General features: G+C 35.1%; 8 non-coding genes across 8 annotated transcripts; all 8 read left to right on the top strand.

The window, feature by feature from the left end:
* The first annotated feature begins 366 nt into the window (after positions 1 to 366).
* On the top strand, positions 367 to 480 carry LOC145997796 (U5 spliceosomal RNA). The gene has a single exon (XR_014443187.1). It is a non-coding gene; the product is annotated as a U5 spliceosomal RNA (small nuclear RNA).
* A 1,565-nt stretch (positions 481 to 2,045) lies between these two features.
* On the top strand, positions 2,046 to 2,159 carry LOC145997666 (U5 spliceosomal RNA). Its single transcript, XR_014443062.1, has one exon. It is a non-coding gene; the product is annotated as a U5 spliceosomal RNA (small nuclear RNA).
* A 1,567-nt stretch (positions 2,160 to 3,726) lies between these two features.
* On the top strand, positions 3,727 to 3,847 carry LOC145997728 (U5 spliceosomal RNA). Its single transcript, XR_014443124.1, has one exon. It is a non-coding gene; the product is annotated as a U5 spliceosomal RNA (small nuclear RNA).
* Positions 3,848 to 5,410: 1,563 nt separating this feature from the next.
* On the top strand, positions 5,411 to 5,524 carry LOC145997795 (U5 spliceosomal RNA). The gene has a single exon (XR_014443186.1). It is a non-coding gene; the product is annotated as a U5 spliceosomal RNA (small nuclear RNA).
* Positions 5,525 to 7,090: 1,566 nt separating this feature from the next.
* Positions 7,091 to 7,211, top strand: LOC145997832 (U5 spliceosomal RNA). The gene has a single exon (XR_014443221.1). It is a non-coding gene; the product is annotated as a U5 spliceosomal RNA (small nuclear RNA).
* A 1,558-nt stretch (positions 7,212 to 8,769) lies between these two features.
* LOC145997639 (U5 spliceosomal RNA) lies at positions 8,770 to 8,887 on the top strand. The gene has a single exon (XR_014443037.1). It is a non-coding gene; the product is annotated as a U5 spliceosomal RNA (small nuclear RNA).
* Positions 8,888 to 11,925: 3,038 nt separating this feature from the next.
* On the top strand, positions 11,926 to 12,043 carry LOC145997506 (U5 spliceosomal RNA). Its single transcript, XR_014442910.1, has one exon. It is a non-coding gene; the product is annotated as a U5 spliceosomal RNA (small nuclear RNA).
* A 1,564-nt stretch (positions 12,044 to 13,607) lies between these two features.
* Positions 13,608 to 13,725, top strand: LOC145997702 (U5 spliceosomal RNA). The gene has a single exon (XR_014443098.1). It is a non-coding gene; the product is annotated as a U5 spliceosomal RNA (small nuclear RNA).
* The last annotated feature ends 2,499 nt before the right edge of the window (positions 13,726 to 16,224 follow it).

The following is a 16,224-nucleotide window of genomic DNA, read 5'->3' as shown; positions in this document are numbered from 1 at the left end:
AAGCATGCCTGTGGGAGAAACCCGAAAGTGTAATCGTGTTGCATATGAGAACAGATAAACTGAAAAATCTTCGTGAAATGGAATTTGTTGCCAAAATACAAGTTCCCACTAGTTGAAACGGTGGCCGAGAGATGGCAGAATTTGCTGTCGGTTTATCATTTGTGTACGTTGCTCCGTGCACATGACGCAAATTAGAAATCGGCACGGATTTATATCCTTATTCTCTCGTTTTAAGAAACGAAAATCACACAAAACGAGGTTTTATGTTTCAGCAAGTAAAACAGCAATTTCCTACGGAACCTACACGTTCCCATGAGCAGTGAATAGAACTGCAACATAGGCTAGGAAAAATTGGTGGCCTGGAAACAACTCTGGTTTCCCTTCATACGCAAAAATCTTTCGCCTTTTACTAAAGGTTTCCGTGGAGGGGAACAACAAGCGAGTCTAATATTATTTTTTATAAAGGCTTGGTACAAACTGAGGCCGATTAGCAAACACAACGAAAACTGTAGGTGGAAATGTGTGCTCTTGCTCAGCTTGATAATCTCTCACCTTCTGAAATTTGCAGGCAGGAGGATCTGTATGGGCGCTTGCTGCTAAATTTCCAAATGCTCTTGTCATTTCACAACGAAGCCGAACATGGAAATGACTTCACAGGGAGGATTGTATGGAAACAGAGTTAGCATGATCAAAACAAAGTGTTTTAAACAATATGTTTTCTCCGTTTAAAACATATTTCTTTGTTTATTTCAAATGTTTAAACAAAGCGTTTGAAACATGTTTCTTTTCAGATTTGTTTAAAACACATTCTGATACTTGATGTTTGATAGTTTGTGATTATTTGTGTGTTTTGTAACTACGCGTTTTCTTTAAATGAGTATCATTCTCTTTATTGTGCATTAGAATCAGCTCAGTGGTTCAAAATGTACATCAAATAACACACATATGGTGATGAATACCGTGGGCCACGTTTAAAATTCTTGGCTATGATTTATGCAGATGTTTAAAATTTAGATCCATTCACGATGATAATTAATCAGAAGCTACCACTTGGACTCAGTGGGGCCTGGAAACTGTGGATTAGTTCGAGTTTCTCGAACAGCGTACAGGAGAGTTTTAAGACTAACATAAATGTGTATTTTAAGAAGTTAGTCAAGCGTTTGCTTGTAATATGAACACAATCAATCCTTGGATGTTCTACAGATACATTATTTTTCATTATTCTTAAAAAAATGTCATCTTGGCATTTTGTTTAAAAGTTTTGTTTTTTAAAAAAAAATATATCCTTTTCGACAAATCAACATTAAAAGCATGTTAAAACAAACAAAAGAACACAAATTTGCCAACCCTGTATGGAAGTAACATTGTGAAAAAGAAGTCGTTAGCGTATGATAGGAAATTTTGGAACACAAAATTCCTTTTACTTATTTCTTTCTCTCTAATTTACAATTGTCGAAATGTAACTTGCTTTGATGCCGAGAATTATTACGTTAAGTAATTTCCACGGAACTATCTTGTTTTATATTCATGGCTATTGCCCAATCTATAGTAAATTTCGAGATTCCATCACTACATCTATACGTGCAAGAATCGCATGACATGAAAGTGACCCTTCACAACCGAAATAACTGCGGTAATTTTCTTTCTTGCTTCGGTTTGGTTTCTTTACGAAACATCATTAAGCATGTATGTGGGAGAAACCCGAAAGTGTAATCCTGTTGCATATGAGAACAGATAAACTGAAAATTTTTCGTGAAATGGAATTTGTTGCCAAAGTACAAGTTCCCACTAGTTGAAATGGTGGCCGAGAGATGGCAGAATTTGCTGTCGGTTTATCATTTGTGTACGTTGGTCCGTGCACATGACGCAAATTAGAAATCGGCACGGATTTATATCCTTATTCTCTCGTTTTAAGAAACGAAAATCACACAAACGAGGTTTTATGTTTCAACAAGTAAAACAGCAATTTCCTACGGAACCTACACGTTCCCATGAGCAGTGAATAGAACTGCAACATAGGCTAGGAAAAATTGGTGGCCTGGAAACAACTCTGGTTTCCCTTCATACGCAAAAATCTTTCGCCTTTTACTAAAGATTTCCGTGGAGGGGAACAACAAACGAGTCTAATATTATTTTTTATAAAGGCTTGGTACAAACTGAGGCCGATTAGCAAACACAACGAAAACTGTAGGTGGAAATGTGTGCTCTTGCTCAGCTTGATAATCTCTCACTTTCTGAAATTTGCAGGCAGGAGGATCTGTATGGGCGCTTGCTGCTAAATTTCCAAATGCTCTTGTCATTTCACAACGAAGCCGAACATGGAAATGACTTCACAGGGAGGATTGTATGGAAACAGAGTTAGCATGATCAAAACAAAGTGTTTTAAACAATATGTTTTCTCCGTTTAAAACATATTTCTTTTTTTATTTCAAATGTTTAAACAAAGCGTTTGAAACATGTTTCTTTTCAGATTTGTTTAAAACACATTCTGATACTTGATGTTTGATAGTTTGTGATTATTTGTGTGTTTTGTAACTACGCGTTTTCTTTAAATGAGTATCATTCTCTTTATTGTGCATTAGAATCTGCTCAGTGGTTCAAAATGTACATCAAATAACACACATATGGTGATGAATACCGTGTGCCACGTTTAAAATTCATGGCTATGATTTATGCAGATGTTTAAGATTTAGATCCATTCACGATGATAATTAATCAGAAGCTACCACTTGGACTCAGTGAGGCCTGGAAACTGTGTATTAGTTCGAGCTTCTCGAACAGCGTACAGGAGAGATTTAAGACTAACATAAATGTGTATTTTAAGAAGTTAGTCAAGCGTTTGCTTGTAATATGAACACAATCAATCCTTGGACGTTCTACAGATACATTATTTTTCATTATTCTTAAAAAATTGTCATCTTGGCATTTTGTTTAAAAGTTTTATTTTTTTTAAAAAAAATATATCCTTTTCGACAAATCAACATTAAAAGCATGTTAAAACAAACAAAAGAACACAAATTTGCCAACCCTGTATGGAAGTAACATTGTGAAAAAGAAGTCGTTAGCGTACGATAGGAAATTTTGGAACACAAAATTCCTTTTACTTATTTCTTTCTCTCTAATTTACAATTGTCGAAATGTAACTTGCTTTGATGCCGAGAATTATTACGTTAAGTAATTTCCACGGAACTATCTTGTTTTATATTCATGGCTATTTCCCAATCTATAGTAAATTTCGAGATTCCATCACTACATATATACGTGCAAGAATCGCATGACATGAAAGTGACCCGTCACAACCGAAATAACTGCGGTAATTTTCTTTCTTGCTTCGGTTTGGTTTCTTTACGAAACATTATTAAGCATGCCTGTGGGAGAAACCCGAAAGTGTAATCGTGTTGCATATGAGAACAGATAAACTGAAAAATCTTCGTGAAATGGAATTTGTTGCCAAAGTACAAGTTCCCACTAGTTGAAATGGTGGCCGAGAGATGGCAGAATTTGCTGTCGGTTTATCATTTGTGTACGTTGGTCATTGCACATGACGCAAATTAGAAATCGGCACGGATTTATATCCTTATTCTCTCGTTTTAAGAAACGAAAATCACACAAAACGAGGTTTTATGTTTCAGCAAGTAAAACAGCAATTTCCTACGGAACCTACACGTTCCCATGAGCAGTGATTAGAACTGCAACATAGGCTAGGAAAAATTGGTGGCCTGGAAACAACTCTGGTTTCCCTTCATACGCAAAAATCTTTCGCCTTTTACTAAAGATTTCCGTGGAGGGGAACAACAAACGAGTCTATTTTTTTTTTTTTTTATAAAGGCTTGGTACAAACTGAGCCCGATTAGCAAACACAACGAAAACTGTAGGTGGAAATGTGTGCTCTTGCTCAGCTTGATAATCTCTCACCTTCTGAAATTTGCAGGCAGGAGGATCTGTATGGGCGCTTGCTGCTAAATTTCCAAATGCTCTTGTCATTTCACAAACGAAGCCGAACATGGAAATGACTTCACAGGGAGGATTGTATGGAAACAGAGTTAGCATGATCAAAACAAAGTGTTTTAAACAATATGTTTTCTCCGTTTAAAACATATTTCTTTGTTTATTTCAAATGTTTAAACAAAGCGTTTGAAACATGTTTCTTTTCAGATTTGTTTAAAACAAATTTTGATACTTGACGTTTGATAGTTTGTGATTATTTGTGTGTTTTGTAACTACGCCTTTTCTTTAAATGAGTATCATTCTCTTTATTGTGCATTAGAATCAGCTCAGTGGTTCAAAATGTACATCAAATAACACACATATGGTGATGAATACCGTGGGCCACGTTTAAAATTCTTGGCTATGATTTATGCAGATGTTTAAGATTTAGATCCATTCACGATGATAATTAATCAGAAGCTACCACTTGGACTCAGTGAGGCCTGGAAACTGTGTATTATTTCGAGCTTCTCGAACAGCGTACAGGAGAGATTTAAGACTAACATAAATGTGTATTTTAAGAAGTTAGTCAAGCGTTTGCTTGTAATATGAACACAATCAATCCTTGGACGTTCTACAGATACATTATTTTTCATTATTCTTAAAAAATTGTCATCTTGGCATTTTGTTTAAAAGTTTTATTTTTTTAAAAAAAATATATCCTTTTCGACAAATCAACATTAAAAGCATGTTAAAACAAACAAAAGAACACAAATTTGCCAACCCTGTATGGAAGTAACATTGTGAAAAAGAAGTCGTTAGCGTACGATAGGAAATTTTGGAACACAAAATTCCTTTTACTTATTTCTTTCTCTCTAATTTACAATTGTCGAAATGTAACTTGCTTTGATGCCGAGAATTATTACGTTAAGTAATTTCCACGGAACTATCTTGTTTTATATTCATGGCTATTTCCCAATCTATAGTAAATTTCGAGATTCCATCACTACATATATACGTGCAAGAATCGCATGACATGAAAGTGACCCGTCACAACCGAAATAACTGCGGTAATTTTCTTTCTTGCTTCGGTTTGGTTTCTTTACGAAACATTATTAAGCATGCCTGTGGGAGAAACCCGAAAGTGTAATCGTGTTGCATATGAGAACAGATAAACTGAAAAATCTTCGTGAAATGGAATTTGTTGCCAAAATACAAGTTCCCACTAGTTGAAACGGTGGCCGAGAGATGGCAGAATTTGCTGTCGGTTTATCATTTGTGTACGTTGCTCCGTGCACATGACGCAAATTAGAAATCGGCACGGATTTATATCCTTATTCTCTCGTTTTAAGAAACGAAAATCACACAAAACGAGGTTTTATGTTTCAGCAAGTAAAACAGCAATTTCCTACGGAACCTACACGTTCCCATGAGCAGTGAATAGAACTGCAACATAGGCTAGGAAAAATTGGTGGCCTGGAAACAACTCTGGTTTCCCTTCATACGCAAAAATCTTTCGCCTTTTACTAAAGGTTTCCGTGGAGGGGAACAACAAGCGAGTCTAATATTATTTTTTATAAAGGCTTGGTACAAACTGAGGCCGATTAGCAAACACAACGAAAACTGTAGGTGGAAATGTGTGCTCTTGCTCAGCTTGATAATCTCTCACCTTCTGAAATTTGCAGGCAGGAGGATCTGTATGGGCGCTTGCTGCTAAATTTCCAAATGCTCTTGTCATTTCACAACGAAGCCGAACATGGAAATGACTTCACAGGGAGGATTGTATGGAAACAGAGTTAGCATGATCAAAACAAAGTGTTTTAAACAATATGTTTTCTCCGTTTAAAACATATTTCTTTGTTTATTTCAAATGTTTAAACAAAGCGTTTGAAACATGTTTCTTTTCAGATTTGTTTAAAACACATTCTGATACTTGATGTTTGATAGTTTGTGATTATTTGTGTGTTTTGTAACTACGCGTTTTCTTTAAATGAGTATCATTCTCTTTATTGTGCATTAGAATCAGCTCAGTGGTTCAAAATGTACATCAAATAACACACATATGGTGATGAATACCGTGGGCCACGTTTAAAATTCATGGCTATGATTTATGCAGATGTTTAAGATTTAGATCCATTCACGATGATAATTAATCAGAAGCTACCACTTGGACTCAGTGAGGCCTGGAAACTGTGTATTAGTTCGAGCTTCTCGAACAGCGTACAGGAGAGATTTAAGACTAACATAAATGTGTATTTTAAGAAGTTAGTCAAGCGTTTGCTTGTAATATGAACACAATCAATCCTTGGACGTTCTACAGATACATTATTTTTCATTATTCTTAAAAAATTGTCATCTTGGCATTTTGTTTAAAAGTTTTATTTTTTTAAAAAAAAATATATCCTTTTCGACAAATCAACATTAAAAGCATGTTAAAACAAACAAAAGAACACAAATTTGCCAACCCTGTATGGAAGTAACATTGTGAAAAGAAGTCGTTAGCGTACGATAGGAAATTTTGGAACACAAAATTCCTTTTACTTATTTCTTTCTCTCTAATTTACAATTGTCGAAATGTAACTTGCTTTGATGCCGAGAATTATTACGTTAAGTAATTTCCACGGAACTATCTTGTTTTATATTCATGGCTATTTCCCAATCTATAGTAAATTTCGAGATTCCATCACTACATATATACGTGCAAGAATCGCATGACATGAAAGTGACCCGTCACAACCGAAATAACTGCGGTAATTTTCTTTCTTGCTTCGGTTTGGTTTCTTTACGAAACATTATTAAGCATGCCTGTGGGAGAAACCCGAAAATGTAATCGTGTTGCATATGAGAACAGATAAACTGAAAAATCTTCGTGAAATGGAATTTGTTGCCAAAGTACAAGTTCCCACTAGTTGAAATGGTGGCCGAGAGATGGCAGAATTTGCTGTCGGTTTATCATTTGTGTACGTTGGTCATTGCACATGACGCAAATTAGAAATCGGCACGGATTTATATCCTTATTCTCTCGTTTTAAGAAACGAAAATCACACAAAACGAGGTTTTATGTTTCAGCAAGTAAAACAGCAATTTCCTACGGAACCTACACGTTCCCATGAGCAGTGATTAGAACTGCAACATAGGCTAGGAAAAATTGGTGGCCTGGAAACAACTCTGGTTTCCCTTCATACGCAAAAATCTGTCGCCTTTTACTAAAGATTTCCGTGGAGGGGAACAACAAACGAGTCTAATTTTTTTTTTTTATATAAAGGCTTGGTACAAACTGAGCCCGATTAGCAAACACAACGAAAACTGTAGGTGGAAATGTGTGCTCTTGCTCAGCTTGATAATCTCTCACCTTCTGAAATTTGCAGGCAGGAGGATCTGTATGGGCGCTTGCTGCTAAATTTCCAAATGCTCTTGTCATTTCACAAACGAAGCCGAACATGGAAATGACTTCACAGGGAGGATTGTATGGAAACAGAGTTAGCATGATCAAAACAAAGTGTTTTAAACAATATGTTTTCTCCGTTTAAAACATATTTCTTTGTTTATTTCAAATGTTTAAACAAAGCGTTTGAAACATGTTTCTTTTCAGATTTGTTTAAAACAAATTTTGATACTTGACGTTTGATAGTTTGTGATTATTTGTGTGTTTTGTAACTACGCGTTTTCTTTAAATGAGTATCATTCTCTTTATTGTGCATTAGAATCAGCTCAGTGGTTCAAAATGTACATCAAATAACACACATATAATGATGAATACCGTGGGCCACGTTTAAAATTCTTGGCTATGATTTATGGAGATGTTTAAGATTTAGATCCATTCACGATGATAATTAATCAGAAGCTACCACTTGGACTCAGTGGGGCCTGGAAACTGTGGATTAGTTGGAGCTTCTCGAACAGCGTACAGGCGAGATTTAAGACTAACATAAATGTGAATTTTAAGAAGTTAGTCAAGCGTTTGCTTGTAATATGAACACAATCAATCCTTGGATATTCTACAGATACATTATTTTTCATTATTCTTAAAAAATTGTCATCTTGGCATTTTGTTTAAAAGTTTTATTTTTTTTAAAAAAAATATATCCATTTCGACAAATCAACATTAAAAGCATGTTAAAACAAACAAAAGAACACAAATTTGCCAACCCTGTATGGAAGTAACATTGTGAAAAACAAGTCGTTAGCGTATGAAAGGAAATTTTGGAACACAAAATTCCTTTTACTTATTTCTTTCTCTCCAATTTACAATTGTCGAAATGTAACTTGCTTTGATGCCGAGAATTATTACGTTAAGTAATTTCCACGGAACTATCTTGTTTTATATTCATGGCTATTGCCCAATCTATAGTAAATTTCGAGATTCCATCACTACATATATACGTGCAAGAATCGCACGACATGAAAGTGACCCGTCATAACCGAAATAACTGCGGTAATTTTCTTTCCTGCTTCGGTGTGGTTTCTTTACGAAACATTATTAAGCATGCCTGTGGGAGAAACCCGAAAGTGTAATCGTGTTGCATATGAGAACAGGTAAACTGAAAATTCTTCGTGAAATGGAATGTGTTGCCAAAGTTCCCACTAGTTGAAATGGTGGCCGAGAGATGGCAGAATTTGCTGTCGGTTTATCATTTGTGTACGTTGGTCCGTGCACATGAAGCAAATTAGAAATCGGCACGGATTTATATCCTTATTTTCTCGTTTTAAGAAACGAAAATCACACAAAACGAGGTTTTATATTTCAACAAGTAAAACAGCGATTTCCTACGGAACCTACACGTTCCCATGAGCAGTGAATTGAACTGCAACATAGGCTAGGAAAAATTGGTGGCCTGGAAACAACTCTGGTTTCCCTTCATACGCAAAAATCTTTCGCCTTTTACTAAAGATTTCCGTGGAGGGGAACAACAAACGAGTCTATTATTATTTTTTATAAAGGCTTGGTACAAACTGAGCCCGATTAGCAAACACAACGAAAACTGTAGGTGGAAATGTGTGCTGTTGCTCAGCTTGATAATCTCTCACCTTCTGAAATTTGCAGGCAGGAGGATCTGTATGGGCGCTTCCTGCTAAATTTCCAAATGCTCTTGTCATTTCACAAACGAAGCCGAACATGGAAATGACTTCACAGGGAGGATTGTATGGAAACAGAGTTAGCATGATCAAAACAAAGTGTTTTAAACAATATGTTTTCTCCGTTTAAAACATATTTCTTTGTTTATTTCAAATGTTTAAACAAAGCGTTTGAAACATGTTTCTTTTCAGATTTGTTTAAAACACATTTTGATACTTGACGTTTGATAGTTTGTGATTATTTGTGTGTTTTGTAACTACGCGTTTTCTTTAAATGAGTATCATTCTCTTTATTGTGCATTAGAATCAGCTCAGTGGTTCAAAATGTACATCAAATAACACACATAAGGTGATGAATACCGTGGGCCACGTTTAAAATTCATGGCTATGATTTATGCAGATGCTTAAGATTTATATCCATTCACGATGATAATTAATCAGAAGCTACCACTTGGACTCACTGGGGCCTGGAAACTGTGGATTAGTTGGAGCTTCTCGAACAGCGTACAGGCGAGATTTAAGACTAACTTAAATGTGTATTTTAAGAAGTTAGTCAAGCGTTTGCTTGTAATATGAACACAGTTAATCCTTGGATATTCTACAGATACATTATTTTTCATTATTCTTAAAAAAATGTCATCTTGGCATTTTGTTTAAAAGTTTTATTTTTTTTAAAAAAAATATATCCTTTTCGACAAATCAACATTAAAAGCATGTTAAAACAAACAAAAGAACACAAATTTGCCAACCCTGTATGGAAGTAACATTGTGAAAAAGAAGTCGTTAGCGTACGATAGGAAATTTTGGAACACAAAATTCCTTTTACTTATTTCTTTCTCTCTAATTTACAATTGTCGAAATGTAACTTGCTTTGATGCCGAGAATTATTACGTTAAGTAATTTCCACGGAACTATCTTGTTTTATATTCATGGCTATTTCCCAATCTATAGTAAATTTCGAGATTCCATCACTACATATATACGTGCAAGAATCGCATGACATGAAAGTGACCCGTCACAACCGAAATAACTGCGGTAATTTTCTTTCTTGCTTCGGTTTGGTTTCTTTACGAAACATTATTAAGCATGCCTGTGGGAGAAAACCGAAAGTGTAATCGTGTTGCATATGAGAACAGATAAACTGAAAAATCTTCGTGAAATGGAATTTGTTGCCAAAATACAAGTTCCCACTAGTTGAAATGGTGTCCGAGAGATGGCAGAATTTGCTGTCGGTTTATCATTTGTGTACGTTGCTCCGTGCACATGACGCAAATTAGAAATCGGCACGGATTTATATCCTTATTCTCTCGTTTTAAGAAACGAAAATCACACAAAACGAGGTTTTATGTTTCAGCAAGTAAAACAGCAATTTCCAACGGAACCTACACGTTAGCGCTTGCTGCTAAATTTCCAAATGCTCTTGTCATTTCACAAACGAAGCCGAACATGGAAATGACTTCACAGGGAGGATTGTATGGAAACAGAGTTAGCATGATCAAAACAAAGTGTTTTAAACAATATGTTTTCTCCGTTTAAAACATATTTCTTTGTTTATTTCAAATGTTTAAACAAAGCTTTTGAAACATGTTTCTTTTCAGATTTGTTTAAAACAAATTTTGATACTTGACGTTTGATAGTTTGTGATTATTTGTGTGTTTTGTAACTACGCGTTTTCTTTAAATGAGTATCATTCTCTTTATTGTGCATTAGAATCAGCTCAGTGGTTCAAAATGTACATCAAATAACACACATATGGTGATGAATACCGTGGGCCACGTTTAAAATTCTTGGCTATGATTTATGCAGATGTTTAAGATTTAGATCCATTCACGATGATAATTAATCAGAAGTTACCACTTGGACTCAGTGAGGCCTGGAAACTGTGTATTAGTTCGAGCTTCTCGAACAGCGTACAGGAGAGATTTAAGACTAACATAAATGTGTATTTTAAGAAGTTAGTCAAGCGTTTGCTTGTAATATGAACACAATCAATCCTTGGACGTTCTACAGATACATTATTTTTCATTATTCTTAAAAAATTGTCATCTTGGCATTTTGTTTAAAAGTTTTATTTTTTTAAAAAAAAATATATCCTTTTCGACAAATCAACATTAAAAGCATGTTAAAACAAACAAAAGAACACAAATTTGCCAACCCTGTATGGAAGTAACATTGTGAAAAAGAAGTCGTTAGCGTACGATAGGAAATTTTGGAACACAAAATTCCTTTTACTTATTTCTTTCTCTCTAATTTACAATTGTCGAAATGTAACTTGCTTTGATGCCGAGAATTATTACGTTAAGTAATTTCCACGGAACTATCTTGTTTTATATTCATGGCTATTTCCCAATCTATAGTAAATTTCGAGATTCCATCATTACATATATACGTGCAAGAATCGCATGACATGAAAGTGACCCGTCACAACCGAAATAACTGCGGTAATTTTCTTTCTTGCTTCGGTTTGGTTTCTTTACGAAACATTATTAAGCATGCCTGTGGGAGAAAACCGAAAGTGTAATCGTGTTGCATATGAGAACAGATAAACTGAAAAATCTTCGTGAAATGGAATTTTTTGCCAAAATACAAGTTCCCACTAGTTGAAATGGTGTCCGAGAGATGGCAGAATTTGCTGTCGGTTTATCATTTGTGTACGTTGGTCCGTGCACATGACGCAAATTAGAAATCGGCACGGATTTATATCCTTATTCTCTCGTTTTAAGAAACGAAAATCACACAAAACGAGGTTTTATGTTTCAGCAAGTAAAACAGCAATTTCCTACGGAACCTACACGTTCCCATGAGCAGTGAATAGAACTGCAACATAGGCTAGGAAACATTGGTGGCCTGGAAATACCGAAGAGAGGGACATAACCCTCTAAACGGATGAACGGGAAAAAAAAAAAAAAAAAGGCCTGGAAACAACTCTGGTTTCCCTTCATACGCAAAAATCTTTCGCCTTTTACTAAAGATTTCCGTGGAGGGGAACAACAAACGAGTCTAATATTATTTTTTATAAAGGCTTGGTACAAACTGAGCCCGATTAGCAAACACAACGAAAACTGTAGGTGGAAATGTGTGCTCTTGCTCAGCCTAATAATCTCTCACCTTCTGAAATTTGCAGGCAGGAGGATCTGTATGGGCGCTTGCTGCTAAATTTCCAAATGCTCTTGTCATTTCACAAACGAAGCCGAACATGGAAATGACTTCACAGGGAGGATTGTATGGAAACAGAGTTAGCATGATCAAAACAAAGTGTTTTAAACAATATGTTTTCTCCGTTTAAAACATATTTCTTTGTTTATTTCAAATGTTTAAACAAAGCGTTTGAAACATGTTTCTTTTCAGATTTGTTTAAAACAAATTTTGATACTTGACGTTTGATAGTTTGTGATTATTTGTGTGTTTTGTAACTACGCGTTTTCTTTAAATGAGTATCATTCTCTTTATTGTGCATTAGAATCAGCTCAGTGGTTCAAAATGTACATCAAATAACACACATATGGTGATGAATACCGTGGGCCACGTTTAAAATTCTTGGCTATGATTTATGGAGATGTTTAAGATTTAGATCCATTCACGATGATAATTAATCAGAAGCTACCACTTGGACACAGTGGGGCCTGGAAACTGTGGATTAGTTGGAGCTTCTCGAACAGCGTACAGGCGAGATTTAAGACTAACATAAATGTGAATTTTAAGAAGTTAGTCAAGCGTTTGCTTGTAATATGAACACAATCAATCCTTGGATATTCAACAGATACATTATTTTTCATTATTCTTAAAAAATTGTCATCTTGGCATTTTGTTTAAAAGTTTTATTTTTTTTAAAAAAAATATATCCATTTCGACAAATCAACATTAAAAGCATGTTAAAACAAACAAAAGAACACAAATTTGCCAACCCTGTATGGAAGTAACATTGTGAAAAACAAGTCGTTAGCGTATGAAAGGAAATTTTGGAACACAAAATTCCTTTTACTTATTTCTTTCTCTCCAATTTACAATTGTCGAAATGTAACTTGCTTTGATGCCGAGAATTATTACGTTAAGTAATTTCCACGGAACTATCTTGTTTTATATTCATGGCTATTGCCCAATCTATACTAAATTTCGAGATTCCATCACTACATATATACGTGCAAGAATCGCACGACATGAAAGTGACCCGTCATAACCGAAATAACTGCGGTAATTTTCTTTCCTGCTTCGGTGTGGTTTCTTTACGAAACATTATTAAGCATGCCTGTGGGAGAAACCCGAAAGTGTAATCGTGTTGCATATGAGAACAGGTAAACTGAAAATTCTTCGTGAAATGGAATGTGTTGCCAAAGTACAAGTTCCCACTAGTTGAAATGGTGGCCGAGAGATGGCAGAATTTGCTGTCGGTTTATCATTTGTGTACGTTGGTCCGTGCACATGACGCAAATTAGAAATCGGCACGGATTTATATCCTTATTTTCTCGTTTTAAGAAACGAAAATCACACAAAACGAGGTTTTATATTTCAACAAGTAAAACAGCGATTTCCTACGGAACCTACACGTTCCCATGAGCAGTGAATTGAACTGCAACATAGGCTAGGAAAAATTGGTGGCCTGGAAACAACTCTGGTTTCCCTTCATACCCAAAAATCTTTCGCCTTTTACTAAAGATTTCCGTGGAGGGGAACAACAAACGAGTCTATTATTATTTTTTATAAAGGCTTGGTACAAACTGAGCCCGATTAGCAAACACAACGAAAACTGTAGGTGGAAATGTGTGCTCTTGCTCAGCTTGATAATCTCTCACCTTCTGAAATTTGCAGGCAGGAGGATCTGTATGGGCGCTTCCTGCTAAATTTCCAAATGCTCTTGTCATTTCACAACGAAGCCGAACATGGAAATGACTTCACAGGGAGGATTGTATGGAAACAGAGTTAGCATGATCAAAACAAAGTGATTTAAACAATATGTTTTCTCCGTTTAAAACATATTTCTTTGTTTATTTCAAATGTTTAAACAAAGCGTTTGAAACATGTTTCTTTTCAGATTTGTTTAAAACACATTCTGATACTTGACGTTTGATAGTTTGTGATTATTTGTGTGTTTTGTAACTACGCGTGTTCTTTAAATGTGTGTCATTCTCTTTATTGTGCATTAGAATCTGCTCAGTGGTTCAAAATGTACATCAAATAACACACATATGGTGATGAATACCGTGGGCCACGTTCAAAATTCATGGCTATGACTTATGCAGATGTTTAAGATTTAGATCCATTCACGATGATAATTAATCAGAAGCTACCACTTGGACTCAGTGGGGCCTGGAAACTGTGGATTAGTTGGAGCTTCTCGAACAGCGTACAGGCGAGATTTAAGACTAACATAAATGTGTATTTTAAGAAGTTAGTCAAGCGTTTGCTTGTAATATGAACACAATCAATCCTTGGATGTTCTACAGATACATTATTTTTCATTATTCTTAAAAAAATGTCATCTTGGCATTTTGTTTAAAAGTTTTATCTTTTTAAAAAAAAATATATCCTTTTCGACAAATCAACATTAAAAGCATGTGAAAACAAACAAAAGAACACAAATTTGGCAACCCTGTATGGAAGTAACATTGTGAAAAAGAAGTCGTTAGCGTATGATAGGAAATTTTGGAACACAAAATTCCTTTTACTTATTTCTTTCTCTCTAATTTACAATTGTCGAAATGTAACTTGCTTTGATGCCGAGAATTATTACGTTAAGTAATTTCCACGGAACTATCTTGTTTTATATTCATGGCTATTGCCCAATCTATACTAAATTTCGAGATTCCATCACTACATATATACGTGCAAGAATCGCATGACATGAAAGTGACCCGTCACAACCGAAATAACTGCGGTAATTTTCTTTCTTGCTTCGGTTTGGTTTCTTTACGAAACATTATTAAGCATGCCTGTGGGAGAAAACCGAAAGTGTAATCGTGTTGCATATGAGAACAGATAAACTGAAAAATCTTCGTGAAATGGAATTTGTTGCCAAAATACAAGTTCCCACTAGTTGAAATGGTGTCCGAGAGATGGCAGAATTTGCTGTCGGTTTATCATTTGTGTACGTTGCTCCGTGCACATGACGCAAATTAGAAATCGGCACGGATTTATATCCTTATTCTCTCGTTTTAAGAAACGAAAATCACACAAAACGAGGTTTTATGTTTCAGCAAGTAAAACAGCAATTTCCAACGGAACCTACACGTTAGCGCTTGCTGCTAAATTTCCAAATGCTCTTGTCATTTCACAAACGAAGCCGAACATGGAAATGACTTCACAGGGAGGATTGTATGGAAACAGAGTTAGCATGATCAAAACAAAGTGTTTTAAACAATATTTTTTCTCCGTTTAAAACATATTTCTTTGTTTATTTCAAATGTTTAAACAAAGCGTTTGAAACATGTTTCTTTTCAGATTTGTTTAAAACAAATTTTGATACTTGACGTTTGATAGTTTGTGATTATTTGTGTGTTTTGTAACTACGCGTTTTCTTTAAATGAGTATCATTCTCTTTATTGTGCATTAGAATCAGCTCAGTGGTTCAAAATGTACATCAAATAACACACATATGGTGATGAATACCGTGGGCCACGTTTAAAATTCTTGGCTATGATTTATGCAGATGTTTAAGATTTAGATCCATTCACGATGATAATTAATCAGAAGTTACCACTTGGACTCAGTGAGGCCTGGAAACTGTGTATTAGTTCGAGCTTCTCGAACAGCGTACAGGAGAGATTTAAGACTAACATAAATGTGTATTTTAAGAAGTTAGTCAAGCGTTTGCTTGTAATATGAACACAATCAATCCTTGGACGTTCTACAGATACATTATTTTTCATTATTCTTAAAAAATTGTCATCTTGGCATTTTGTTTAAAAGTTTTATTTTTTTAAAAAAAAATATATCCTTTTCGACAAATCAACATTAAAAGCATGTTAAAACAAACAAAAGAACACAAATTTGCCAACCCTGTATGGAAGTAACATTGTGAAAAAGAAGTCGTTAGCGTACGATAGGAAATTTTGGAACACAAAATTCCTTTTACTTATTTCTTTCTCTCTAATTTACAATTGTCGAAATGTAACTTGCTTTGATGCCGAGAATTATTACGTTAAGTAATTTCCACGGAACTATCTTGTTTTATATTCATGGCTATTTCCCAATCTATAGTAAATTTCGAGATTCCATCACTACATA

This window comes from Lepisma saccharinum, chromosome 13 (genome assembly GCF_977018435.1).
Source record: "Lepisma saccharinum chromosome 13, izLepSacc3.1, whole genome shotgun sequence".
In the NCBI taxonomy this organism is placed as follows: Eukaryota; Metazoa; Arthropoda; class Insecta; order Zygentoma; family Lepismatidae; genus Lepisma; species Lepisma saccharinum.
This window is presented reverse-complemented; position numbering and strand designations above follow the sequence as displayed.